The sequence below is a fragment of the Camelus bactrianus genome, chromosome 11 (genome assembly GCF_048773025.1).
Source record: "Camelus bactrianus isolate YW-2024 breed Bactrian camel chromosome 11, ASM4877302v1, whole genome shotgun sequence".
NCBI lineage: Eukaryota > Metazoa > Chordata > Mammalia > Artiodactyla > Camelidae > Camelus > Camelus bactrianus.
The window spans coordinates 70,115,956-70,130,764 of NC_133549.1; the positions used below are offsets into that span (position 1 = coordinate 70,115,956).

Genomic DNA, 14,809 nt, shown 5'->3' on the forward strand with positions numbered 1-14,809 from the left:
CCTGGAGAGGAGTCCCAGGCTCAGCCTTGGGGGAGGGGCCGTTCCTCCCTGACCCAGTTGTCCAGCCCCTGGGGAAGGTGGGCAGATGCTAGGAAACATTGTGGAGCAGAAGGTCAGAGGTCTGAGCCCTGGGCAGTAGGCTTTCCTGGATGAGGCTGGAAGGGCGGTGGCTTGGGTGCTGTTGGCCCCATCCATGTTGTGAGCAGTAGCACTGTGGACGACAGGAGAGGGTGGTGTTCCCAGCTCATTGGTTCCATGTGGGCTCAGAACCTACAGGCTCACCAGCTCTGGACCCAGTAGAGGGTGGCTCAGGCCCTGCCCCTTCATCCAGATGCCTTGTCTATACACGGGTAGGGCCCTGAAGAGCTAGCTGTTCAAAAGCAAATCCTGAGTTACTTATTTGTAAGGGACCCAAGCCTGGGAGGGATGGTGTCCTGGATAAAATGAATCCTGGAGATGGAATCTGAAAGGTGTCTGGGGACAGATACATGGAGGCAGTTGAGAGACATCATCAAGAGGTGGTGTCCTGAGGAAAAAAAAAATGGAAAGAAATACATAGAGAGGAGAGACCTAGACATGAAAGCACATGGAGAGAGAGAGAGAAGGAAGAGCAGAGTGCAAAGACAGAGAGAGAGAGGCAAGGGAATGCAGATACCAGAAGACTAGATGGCTCCTGAACTCAGAGAAACTCTTCCTGTTCCAGCCAAAATGAATTCCCTAAAAAGCAAATCTGACCCCTGCTTAAAATTCTCTCTTGACTGTGATGTCCACGGGAGTCAGTTCAAATGTTTTGGCTGGAAAGAGGTGAACCTTTTCCATCTGCCCCCAGCTTACCTCTCTGGCCTCTCCTCTCACCTGTCCTCAACTGGGAGCCCTGTACTTCTGCCTCATGAGCCTTCTCAGGGTCCCCAAGAATGCCAGGCTCTTTCAGAACAATGTGCTTTTGTCTGTGTTTATCTCTGTCTATCCCACCTCTTTGCATTCTTCTTTGGCAAACTCCTACTCATCCTTCAAGACCCAGCTCCCACATGTCCTCAGTTGCCACATTTTCCTGGCGTTCCCCAGGAGGCAATATTTCTTCCTCTGGGCCCTTAGCATTTTGCCCATATCCCTGTGAAAATGTCCTTGAAAAATACCTGTGTTTGCAAATCTCTCCCTCTATACCTCCCTTCCTCTACAACTGTTCCTGTTCATTGTTTTGTTCGCTTATTCAAGAAATACTTGTTGAGAATCTATTATATGCCAAGTATTGTCTAGGCATGGGGGATTCAGCAATGTATGAAATTCGATGTCCTTTTAGAGCTGATGTTTTGGTAGCTATATGTGTGGATATGTTGGTGAGGCTTCTTACAGTGAGAAACAGAAACTCATTTAGACTAGCTCTGGTAGTGGGGGTTATTGTAAGGTGGTGGCACTAAGGGCACAAAAATCTTATGGGGACCTTTTGAGACAAAACTCTCATGCCATTAAGTCCATTCCTTAAAAAGGTAAAATTCAGTGGTTTTTAAATATATTAACAAAGTTGTGTGAATATCACCTCCCCCTAATTCCAGAATGTTTCATCACCCAATAAAGAAACCCTATATCCATTAGCAGTCATTCCCCATTCCTTCCTTCCCCTCAGTCCCTGGAAACCCCTGATCTACATTCTGTCTCTATGGATTTGCCTGTTTTAGACATTCAGTATAAATGGAATCCTACAATATGAGGCCTTTGTGTCTGGCTTATTTCACCCAGGATGATGCTTTTAAAGATTCATCCATGTTGTATCATGGACAAGAACTTCATTCCTTTTTATGGCCAAACGATGTTCTACTATATAGTTTTACAACTTTTTGTTTATCCTTGCCTCACTGTTGGACATTTGGGTTGTTTCCACATTTTGGCAATTATGAATAATGCTGCTCTGAACATTTGTGTACAAGTCTTTGTGTGCACATATGTTTTCAGGTTTTTGGATATATATCTAAGAATAAGTAGGAATGCAAGTTCATATGCTAACTCTACGTTTAACTTTTTGACTGTGATTCATTTGAAGTTAATTTTAGTGTATGATATGAGGTAAGAATCTAAGTTCATTTCTTTTGCATGTGGATAGCCAATTGTCTCAGCATAACTTAAAAAAAAATCATGAATTAGCACTGGATTTTTGTCAAGTGCTTTTCCTGCATCTACTGAGTAGGTTTTGAAATTTTCAGTTAATACTATTAAATTATCTATTTCTTCCTGAAATTATCATGTGAGTTTTGCCCTTTATTCTTTTAATATGGTGTACTACATTAATTAATCTTCAAGTATTAAACCAGCCTTACATTCCTATAATAAATACCACTTAGTAATGTTGTTTAATCATTTTTATATGTTGCTGAATTCGGTTTCCTAATATTTTGTTAAGGATTCTTTTGTCTATATTCATGAGAGATATTGTGTTTCTTTTTTTGTAGTACCTTTGTCTAGCTTTTATAGTAGCTTTGTCTAGCCTTATAGAATGAGTTGTAAAGTATTCCCTCCCCCACTATTTTCTGAATTTCTGAAGAATTGGTACTATTTCTTCTTTACATATTTAATATTTGATTAACCAGTAACTCCTTCTGGGTGTAGGCTTTTCTTTGTGGGAAAAATTTTAATTATTCTTTCAGTTTCATTTTTATTTTAACTTTATTCACTTTTTTAATTCTTTTTGAGTCAGTTTTGGTAATTTTTGTACTTCTAGGAATTTGTCAATTTTATCTTAGTTGTCTAACTTGATGGCATAAAGTTCTTCATGTTTTCTCTTATAATTCTTTTAATTTTTATAGTGTCAGTAATGATATACCTTCTTTATTCTTGATTTGGGTATTTTGTATTTTCTTTTCCACTTTCTAGGTAATCTGGCTCAGGATTTGCCAATTTAGTTGACCTTTTCAAAGAACCAATTTTTGGTTCCATTGATTTTCTCTACTTTCTATTTCATTGACTTTTGCTCTAAGGATGTTGTTTAATTTAGTTTTTTTTTTTTCATTTTTTCCATATTTCTTTCTATTATGGATCTCTAATTTAGTCTTCTTGTGGTCACAGAACATACTTTGTCTCATTTCAGTCTTTTAAAAGTTATAGAGAACTGTTTTGTGACCAAGCATATGGTTTATGCTGGAGAATATTCCGTGTGCCCTTGAAAAGAATGTTTATTATGCAGTCTTTGGGTGGAATGTTGCATAAAATGTCAGGTAGGTCAAGTTGGTTGATAGTGTTATTCAATAGTGTTATTCAAGTCTTAAATATCCTTTCTGACTTTCTGTCTGGTTGTTCTATCAATTATTCAGAGTGGGGTGTTGAAATTTCTAATTATTATTGTTGAATTGTCTGTTTCTCCTTTCAGTTCCATCAATTTTTGCTTTATGTATTTTGGGGCTCTTTTGTTAAGTGCACATACATTTATAATTGTTACTTCCTGATATATTAACCCTTTTATCATTATAAAATTTCTCCATTTTATCTCTAGTGATGTTTCTTGTCTTAAAGTCTATTTTGTCTGATATTAATATAGCTACTCCAGCTCTTTTATGATTACTATTTTCCTGGAGTATCTTTTCCCACCTTTTTACTTCAGCCTACTTATGTCTTTGAATCTATGATTTTGTTGACTACACTTGGTTTGGTTTAGCTTTTTTATCCAGTTTGACAGTCTGTGCCTTTTGAATGGCATTTTTGGTTCATTCCCTTTAAATATAATTCTTGATATGGTTGGATTTACACCTGCCATTTTTCTATTTGTTTCATGTCTTTTTTTGTTTTACTGTTCTCCTTTACTGCCCTATTTTATGTTAAATAATTCTAGTTTTAGTTAAAAGTAAATATTTTAATTTTTCTCTTGTTTTCTTACTGTATTACTTCAAGTTATTTTCTCAGTACTTGCTCTAGAGATTACAATAGGCATTTTAACTTAGTACAATCTATTTCAACATAATACTACCTTAATTCTGGCAAAATATACAAACTTTGTTCTAATACATTTCCTTTCATATATATATATATGTATAACATCTATGTATGTTATAAATTCAATAATACCAAGTTATAATTACTTAATATTACAGTCTTACATTTTGTTAAAGTTAAGAAAAGAGATGAGAAAATATACACACAGAGTCTTTTATATTTACTCACACATTTATGGTTTTTGGTGCTCTTCATTTCTTTTTGTGGATTTGAGTTATTGATTGGGGTCACTTCTTTTGCCAGAAGGACTTCGTGAAGACAGGCATGGTAGCAAGAAATGTTCTAAGTCTGTTTATTTGGAAATGTTTCTATTTTACCTTTACATTTGAAGGATTATTTTAGCTGAATAAGGAATTCTTGATTGAATTCTTTTCTTCTAGTACTTTGAATATGTCAATCCATTGTTTTCTAACCTTCATTGTTTCTGACGAAAATCAGCTGTTAATTGTATTGTTCTGTTCTTTGTGATGTGATAAGTTGTTTTTTGCTTGCTGTTTTCAAAATTTTCTCTTTGTTCTAGGCTTTCATTAATTTGACTATGTGGATCCAGCTGTGGACCTCTTTGTATTAATCCTACTTAGGAGTTATTGAGCTTCTTGGACATATAGATGAATATTTTTATTACATTTAGGAAGGTTGTGGCCATTATATCTTTAAATACTTTTTATACCCATTTCACTTTCCACTTTCCTTCTAGGATACCCATTACAGATATGTCAGTACCCTTAACATTGTCTCACATCTCCTCTGCACATATATACAGGCTTTGCTGGTCAAGGATATGTGAGCCTCTTTGGCCCTCTTTGGTCTCTGCTGTACATGCACACAACTTCTGGTCAATCCAGGATATGTGGGAACTTTATCAAGCCCCTTATGTCTGTCTTACCTCCTGAAACTTCTTGATAAATTCCTGGCCAGTTGACTAGTCTTTGCTTGTCTGAACCAAGCCTAAAACCTCAGACTAATGGAGATGATGGTCCTCCCTTTTTGCTTGCCACTGAGATTATCTCTTTAACTGACAATGCTCCAAATCAAGTGTACCACCTCCAGCATCAGTGGTGAAGCTACTCGTTCATGGCACAGAGCTGAGAAAAGGGGGATGGGATGTGAGCAGCCATAGACTCATGCTATTCTTACCCAAAACTTGGTAGTTTTAATAAGTAAATATTTCTTAGTTGTTGTATGCCTTTGGTAGAATTCCAGTGTGAAATGTTTTTGTTTGCTTGCTTGTTTGTCTTGGTTTGGCTTTTGTTTGTTTGTTTTTACTATCTTGTCTACCTTGATAGTTACTTTCTTGGAGAGATGTTTTATGGGCCTCCTAACTCCATTGTGCCAAAAGTCAGAAGCTGCTTGTTTTTTTGTTTTTTTTTTTTCTCTCTTTGGAGCTTCTGCTTCTGTTATTTACTGACTATCTCAGTCTCTTTATTTCCAATTCAAATTTCTGATAGAAGCTGATTGATACAAACAGGTATAGGGAGTGCTCCTGCTCCAAACCATTTCATAAGTGGTGGCCTGGCTCTGCCTTAAAGGAGTTGGGAAGGTTAGGGAAGAAATTCAGGCAGGAAAAACTGAACTGTGTGAAGCCAGGGCCAAGTGTGTGATATAAATATGTTCTTTATGATTTCAGCTTATGTATAAGTGACCACAAAGATAGCTGGAAAGTGGTTCTAGGAAATTTCAGTGATGTAGGTAGATTGTGTGAAGTTATAGGTCAAGGAGTATTGGGGTAGTGAGTATCAAGGCTGTTGGGTCCACATTATACCATGTAAAGCTGAAATAAGCCAGGCAAAGTCTGACCAGACTGAACTTCTCTTGCCTCATGCCTGTTCTGCCTTAGCACTGATCCTGACTCTTTCTTGATTTACTCCTGCCTCTGTCTCGATTGAGTAGACACTCTAGTGTTGAGTGTGGGCCCCAATTATTTTCTACAAGCACTTCATTCATTTATTCATGTATGCATTCAAGCAGTATTTGATCACCCACCTTGTGTTAGACACTGTGCTAGTTACTGGGGATGTTGTGATGAGTGAGGCAGACCTAATCCTTACTCCCAAGAGCTTACCATCTACTAAAGGCCAAGGATCATCTTCACCACAGAGAACTGAAATGGCTGAAACCAAGATAGGTTGGGTTGTCATTTTTGGTCTCTGGGAAGAAAGTGTTTTGTTTACCAAATGAATGTAACAGCATAAACAAGATTGCAGAGAATACTTTTAAACTACTTAAAATAATTTATTTTGTCTAAAGCTTAACCACTGTGTTTATTTTCAACTTCATCTTGCTAATTACTAATGTGTATTATTATTTATTAAAACAAGCCCAGTGAGACTCTCATTTAGTAAATTTGGTTATTAGTGAAAATTATCATGATCTTCAAATATATAAAAGCTCTGCTAATTAACCTCCATTTAAGTATTTCTTCGTTTTCTCCGTAAAACATACGGAATCATGCCCTCAACACAATAAACACTAGGAACTCATATGCTGCTCTCCAGCGTGCCCACTAGTTGTGTTAAATATAATGTAAACTAATCAAATCTGACTATAAAAATAAATAAATTTGTTTTTCTATGTTAACTAAAGTGAATGTTGTAGAAGGACTAGTAGCAAAAAGTTTATGTTAAATTGAGTGTGCATGTTACAGCTAGAAAACATTGGAGGGAAGAAAAATATCACAAATATCCAGAATGAATCTCCATATATGAAGAATTCTGCTTAAAAATCTCATTATACTAACAGTGTAAAAGAGACAGAGATGCTAAAATTATCTGAAAGGTTTTGAAGTAACCATGTTGAAAGTGCTTCAGTGAGCAATTACAAATGTATTTGAAATGAACAACAACAACAACAAAATAGAAAACCTCAACAAAGAAGTGGGATATATAAATGAAGATTTTAGAAATAAAGAATACCATAATCAAAATTAAAAGCTCAAGAAATGGGATCAACACTGGAATGGAAGGCAGAGCAAAGAATTGGTGAACCAGAAAGTAAAACTACAGAAATTACCCAATATTAATGGGAGAGAGAGAGAGAAAGGAAGGAAGAAGGGAATGAAGGAAGGAAGAAAGATAGATGGATAGAAAGAAGAGCGTTTCAGAGACATGTAGGACTATAACAAAAGATATAACATTTGGACATCAGAGTCCAGGAAGGAGAGGAGAAAGAGGGTGGGGCTGAAAAAGTATGAAAAGAAGTGGTGGTGGAAACTTTTCCAGTTTTGTCAAGAGACATAAAGCTATAATCCAAGAAGCTGGGTGAACCCCAAACGGGATAAACTCAAAGACATCTGTACTAAGATGCATCATAATTAAACTACTGAAAAGAAAAGAAAAAAGTAAAGAAAAAGTTTTGAAAGCAGACAGATAAAAATGACACTTTACCTAAAGGGGAAAACAATTTGAATTGCAGTTTGTTTCTTATCAGAAACCATAGGTGCCAGAAGGCAGTGTCACAATATTTTCACATGCTGCAACAAAACCCTGTCAATTTGGAGTCTTACACCCAGCAAAAATTTTCCTCAGAAATGCGGAAGAAATTAAGACATTCTCTGATTAAGGAAAAGTAAAATAATTTGTTGCCAGCAGAACTATCCTAAAAGAAAGGCAAAAAATAACATTCTCTAAACAGAAAGGAAATAGTAAAGTGAGGAACTTTAGAACATCAGGAAGAAATAACATAGTAAGCAAAAAATATGGGTAAATACAATAGACTTTCTTTTCTTAAATTTTCTAAAATAATGTTTGATGATTCAAGCAAAATTTATAATATCTTAGCAGTTATAAATGTATATAGAGGAAATGTTTAAAATAATTATAAATGGGAGAGAGTAAAGGGACATAAAGGAAGATGAGGCCTCTATTCTTCATACGAACTGGTAAAATGACATAAATAGGCTACAATAAGATATATATATATAAAGTAATACCTACAGCAACCAGTAAGAAAGCTATACAAAGAGATACACTAAAAGACACCGCAGATAAATCAAAATGGAATTTTTTTAAAGTTAAGTAATCCACTTGAATAGGCACGGAAGGGAAAAGAGAAATGAAAAGCAGAAAGAAGAAACAGAAAAAAATAAAAATGGAGACTTAAGCCCTAGGATATCAATAAGTACATTAAACATAGAGTATCTAAATACAATAATTAAAAGACAGAGATGGCAGGAAGGATCAAAAAACATGACCCAACTATACACTGTCTAAAAAAAATTCCTTACAAATATAACAATATTGCCAGATTGAAAGTAAAAGGCTGGAAAATGCTGTGTCATGCAAATGTTAATCAAAAGAAAGCAGGAGTGACTTAGATGAAATTGGACCAATTCAACACCAACTTCCACAATTCACCCAATATGAAATAGATATTTTGAATAGTCCTATACTATCCTATATAAATGATATTGAATTCATAATTTTAAAAACTCCCAAATAAGAAATCCTGAGGCCACATGGTTTTACTGGAGAATTCTACAAATGTTTAAAGAAGAATTAACACTAACTCTATATAGTCTTTTGTAGAAAATAGAAGAGGGGGCACACTTCCCAATTCATTTCATGAGGCTAATATTACCTTGTTACCCAAACTCGACTATGTCCGTACAAAAAAGGAAAACTATGGACCAATAACCTTTATGAATATAGATATAAAAATCATTTAAAAATTAACAAATTGAATTCATCAATATATCCAAAGAATTATACAACATAACTAAGTGGGGTATATTACAGGGATGCAAAGCTGGATTGATATTCAAAAGATGGTATGGATCAATTATGTCGTTTTGGCACACCAACTCCCAGTTTCTTATCGTCAGACTGGGTTGATTGAACTCTTAGCCAAGAATGATAATAGCTGCATTTCACTTCTGGTCCTGCTGTGAATCCCCTCCCTTCAGTGTCTGACTCAGTAGCATCTTCTGCTCCACTGTACTGATTCTGCATGGATCCCTGTCAGTCTCTTCGATGGAATGGCTGGTTTTTTTTTTTTTTTTCCATCGTTGATCATGTACCAATGGCTGAGGGTTTTCATTTTCTGGTGTGCAAAGCATGGTCCTTGAACTTGTCAAGATTTATCAACTATGTTTCTGTTGTGCTAAAAAAAAATCTATCAATGTAATATACTAAATTAACAGGCTAAAGAAAAAAATTATATAATTATATCAACTGATGTATAAAAAGCTTTGACAAAATTTAGCACCCATTCATGGTGTTGAAACTCTCAGGAAAATATGAATAGTGGAGAACCTCCTCAACTTGATAAAGAGCATCTACAAAAAAATCTACAACTAACGTTATAGTAAATAATAAAAGACTGAATCTTTGCCTTAAACTGACAAGGCAAAAATATCTGCTCTAACCACTTTTGTTCAGTGTAGTGCTGAAAGTTCTAGCCAGTGCAATAAGGCAAGAAAAGGAAGTAAACAGCTTGCAGATTGGAAAACAGTTTGGCACTAATGAGAAATATAGGTTCACACAAAGACTTTTACATGAATGTTTATAGCACTTTCTGTATAATAGGCAACAAGGGGAACAACCCAGATGTCCTTCAATGGGTGAATAAACTGTGATACATCCATGCTATGGAATACTACTCAATGGTTAAAAGGAACAAGCTATTGATACACACAACAACCTGTATGAACCTCCAGGGAACTGTCCTAAGTGAAAAAAAGCCAACTCCAAAGGTTACATACTGAATGATTCCATCTATATACTATTCTTTTGTAAAATTTATTTTTATTGAAGTACAATTAAGTTTACAATGTTGTCAATTTCTGGTATACTGCATAATGTTTCAGTCATACATATACATATATATATATAGTTGTTTTCATATTCTTTTTCATAATAGGTTACTACAAGATATTGAATATAGTTCCTTGTGCTGTACAGAAGAAATTTGTTGTTTATCTGTTTTATATATAGTAGTTAGTATCTGCAAATCTTGAACTCCCGATTTATCCCTTTCCACCTTGTTTCCCCCATAGTAACCGTAAGTTTGTTTTCTATGTCTGTGAGTCTGTTCTTGTTTTGTAAATAAGTTTGTTTGTGTCTTTTTGTTTAAGATTCCGCTTATGAGTGATATTATATGGTAATTTTCTTTCTCTTTCTGGCTTACTTCACTTAGAATGATGATCTCCAGGTCCATCCATGCTGCTGCAAATGGCATTATTTTGTTCTTTTTTATGGCTGAGTAGTATTCCATTGTATAAATATTACCACACTTCTTTATTCAGTCATCTGTCAGTGGACATTTTGGTTGTTTCCACATTTTGGCTATTATATACTATTCTTGAAATGAGAAAATTATAGAATGGAGAACAGATTAGTGATTAGCAGGGGCTAACGTGGGGGTAGGAGCATGAGGGAAATGAGTATGGCTATGAAAGGATAACATAAGGGATGAAAATGTTCTGTACCTTGACTGTATCTATGTGAAGATCCTGGTTATTGTGGTACACTTTTGCAAGATGTTACTATTCAGAGAAACTGGGTAAAGAGTCACATGATCACTCTGTATTATACAAAACAATGAGTTTAATTTTTAAAAACTGAGCTCTCTTAATCATCTACATGTGTATGTCAAATGTGATATTTAGAGGAAAAATATTCTTCATTTTAAAATCTATGTCATTATTGGTAGATTCTGTCTATTATTAAGGGAGATATGTTAAGATAATCCATTATGATTGGGACATGTTTATTTCTCCTTTTAGATCTGTCAGTTTCTGTTTTTTTATATTTTAAGGCTATGTTATTACATGCATATACATTTAGAATCATTCAATCCTCTTGGTTGATTGTGCTTTTGATCACTATGAAGTGTCACTCTTAATATTTTGTGATGCTTTTTTGTCTTAAAGCCTATTTTGTCTGATTTTAGTATAGTGACATCATCCTCTTTTGGTTAGTATTTGCATAGGGTTCCTCCCCTATTCTTTACTTAAAATTTTTTCTGTGTCCTTATTTTTAATGAATGTCTCTTGTTAATGACATTAATATAATCTTGTTAATATATTTGGGTTTATATCTACCATTTTATGTATTCTGTAATTATCCCACTTAATCTATATTCCTTTTTTTCTCATTTCTTGCCTTCTTTTAGATTAAACAAGTATTTTTATTATTCCATTTCTTCCCTCTATTATCTTGTTATAAATTCCTTTACTATTATTTTTAGTAGTTACCTTAGAGCATTCAACACCTTTGATTTATTAAAGTCTAATATGAAATAGTACTTTTAGTACTTTTCATGTCATGTAAGGGCTTTGGAATACTTTAATTCCATTTCCCATCTCCAGTTTTTATGCTATTATTTTCATGTTTCAATTCAACATATATTTTAAAACTCACATGATATTATAATTCTTCCATTAAAACAATATTTATTTTTTCATTTGTTACAGTTAGCAGTTTGCATTTCACTGGGCGTTCTCTCCACATGTTGGTTGATTTTTTAAAAGTTTACATACAGTAAGCTTTATTCTTTGTTGTGTACTGTTCTATGGGTTTTGTCAAATGCAGAGTCATATATCCACCACCAAAAACTCTTGGTATAGAACAGTCTATCGATCACTCCCAAAATTCCTTTGTGCTGTTCCCTTATAGTCAACTCTGTTCCCAACTCCAACCCTTAGAAATATACGTAGCTTTCTGGTCTGGCTTCTTTCACATAGCAATATGTACTTAAGATTCATTTGTGTTGTTGTGTGTATAGTTGTACTATACCTTGTTTATCCATTTGCTACCTGAAAGACATCAGGGTTGCTTCCAGTTTTGTGCAATTATGAATAAAGCTCCTATAAACATTGGCTTGTCATAAGCATACATCTTCATTTCTCTTGGATAAATATCTAGGAGTAGGATTGCTGGGTCATATGATATGTTTATGTTTAATTTTTTTTAAAGAAGCTGCCAAATTATTTTTCAAAGTGGCTTTACAATTTTGCATCTCCACCAGTTCCAATTACTCCGCATCCTCATCATCACTTGGTATTGTCAGTCAGTCTTTTTCATTTTAGCCCTTTTAATAGGTATGTAGTAGTATCTCATGATGGTTTTAATTTGGTTATCCCTAATAACTAATGCTGAACATCTTTTCACGTGGTTATTAGCCACCCATATATCTTCTTTGGTGAAGTGTGTGTTCAGAACTTTTGGCATTTTAAACATTGTGTTGCTTGTTTTTTTTTTTTATTGTTGAGTTTTTAGAATTACTTATGTATTCTGTATACAAGTCTTTGTCAGAAATATGATTTAAAAATGTTTTCTTCCATGGCTTGCTTTTGAATTCTCTTAACAGTGTCTTTTGCAAAGCATGAGTTTTTAATTTTAATAAAGTTCAAATTATCATTTTTTTCTTTTGTGGATCATGCTCTTGTGGAATGTGCTCTTAGTGTCTAGAAGCTCTTTGCCTAATGTAGGGTCATGCAGATTTTCTCATGTATTTCTACCAGAAGTTTTGTAGTTTCACATTATACATTTAGGTTTATGATCCATTTAGAGTTAATTTAAAAAAACATTTTGTTTTATTGAGATATAATTCACAAACCATAAAATTCACCCTTTGAAAGTGTACAATTCAGTGATTTTTAGTATATTCACAAGGTTATGCAACCATCACCACTAATTCCAGAGCATTTCACATCGTCTGAAAAAGAAACCCCAGAACTCGTTAGCAGTCACTGCCCATTGCCCCTCCGCCTTAGGCAACCACTAATCTACTTCCTGCCTCTACAGTCTTTCACTTAGCGTATTATTCTCAAGGTTCATCTGTTTTGTAGCATGTATTAGTACATCATTCCTCTTTATGGCTGAATAATGTTCCATTGGATGAATATATACATTTTATTTACCACTCATCATTCAATGGACATTTGGGTTATTTTTGGCTATTATGAACATTCACGTACAAGGTTTTGTGTGAACACATACTGTCAGTTATCTTGCATACACTTAGGAGTAGTTGAGTTAATTTTTGTATAAGGTATGAGGTATAGGTTGAGGTCTTTTTTTTTTTTTTTTTTGTATATGAACATCTAATCATTCCAGCACCATTTATTAAAATAACTATCTTTTTTCCATTGAATTGCCTTTGACTTTTATCGAAAATCAGTTGAGTCTCTTTTTAGATTGTTCTGTTCCATTGATCTATGTGTCCATCTTTTTGCTAATACCACACTGTCTTGATTACCATAGTTTTACATTAAGTCTTGAAATTAGGTAGTTTAATTCCTTCAACATTGTTCTTCCTTTTCAAAGTTGTTTTGGTCATTCTGGATTCCTGCCTCTCTCATATACATTTTAGAATCATTTTAGCTGGTCAGTAATGATTTTAAAAATATACTGAGATTTTGGTTGGGATTGTATTGAATCTATAGATCAATGAGAGTGGTTATTATCAATTTGATTCTTTCAGTTCATAAACATGGATTATTTTTTCATTTATTTAGGTCTTTGATTTCCTTCATCAGTATTTTATAGTTTTCAAAGCACAGATCCTGCACATATCTGTTAGATTTATAACTAAGTCTTTCATTTTTAAGGGTGCTAAAGTAAATGGTATTGCTTTTAAATTTTTGAATGCAATGTTTATTGCTGTTATATAGAAATACAATACATTTCGTATATTGACCTTGTGTCCTGTGCCCTTGTTAAACTCACTTGTTATTTCTAGGAGCGCTGTTTTTTGTAGATTATTTGGAATTTTTTATATAGAAATATAATCATTTTAGTTTTATCCTTACACATGTTGACCCTCCTAGTGTTCTTCATTCCTTCCTCGATATCTTTGATTTCATCTGGGATTGTTTTCCTTCTTGTACGACTTTCTTTAGGTCTTTTTTTTTTTTTATGTTGGTTGGTTGGTTAAATATTTTAATTTCTGTCTGAAAATGTCTTATTTTCATTTCTTGTTAAAGAATTTTTTTTTGTAAGACATATTATTCTAAGTTGACAGTTATTTTCTTTCAAGATTTTGAAGCTTGTCCTTCATTGTTCTGGCCTCCATTATTTCTATAGAGAAGTCAATTGTTGCTATTGTTACTACTTTGAAGGTAATATTCCTTTTTTTCCCTCTGTTTTTTTAAGGTTTTTCTTTGCCTTGTCTTCCAGCAGTTTTACTCTGATGTGCCAAAGATGTGGATGTAGTTTTCTTTGTATTTATCCTGCCTGGGCTTCTTAGCATTTCTTAAATATATATAGCTTGTGGTTTTTATTTCTTTTGGAAAATTCTTAGTCAGTAATCTCTTCAAATATTGCTTTTGCTCTGTGTTCTCTCTCCTCTCCTTCTGGGACAATTACACATATTTTATGCCTTTCTACTATGTTCATATCTTTAATTTCCTTTCTGTATTTTCTATTTTTTTCTCCCTTTGATCCAGTCTGTATGTTTTCTGTTGACCTATTTATTAGCAGGTAGGTGTCTAGTCCTCTCTTCAGCTGTGTCTGCTTTGTGATTAAACCCATCTTTCCAGTCCTTAATTTCAATTATTATATTTTTCAGTTTTAAAATTTCTATTTGACTTTTTGGGTGGATTCTAGTTCTCCACTGCAATTCTTTACTTGTAATTTTTTTTTTGGCAAATCTTTTTTTAATTGAGTTATAGTCATTTTACAATGTTGTGTCAAATTCCAGTGTACAGCACAATTTTTCAGTTATACATGAATATACATACATTCATTGTCACATTCTCTTTCGCTGTGAGCCACCACAAGATCCTGTATATATTTCCCTGTGCTACACAGTACAATCTTGTTTATCTTTTCTACATTTTGAAATCCCAGTCTGTCCCTTCTGACTCACTGTCCCCCTGGCAACCACAAGT

The 14,809-nt window shown here is 34.2% G+C and overlaps 1 protein-coding gene across 20 annotated transcripts in view; it reads left to right on the forward strand.

Moving 5' to 3' along the window:
- The window catches only part of LOC105075346 (uncharacterized), a 138,138-nt gene that overhangs the window by 47,181 nt on the left and 76,148 nt on the right, over positions 1-14,809 (forward strand). The window lies entirely within an intron of this gene.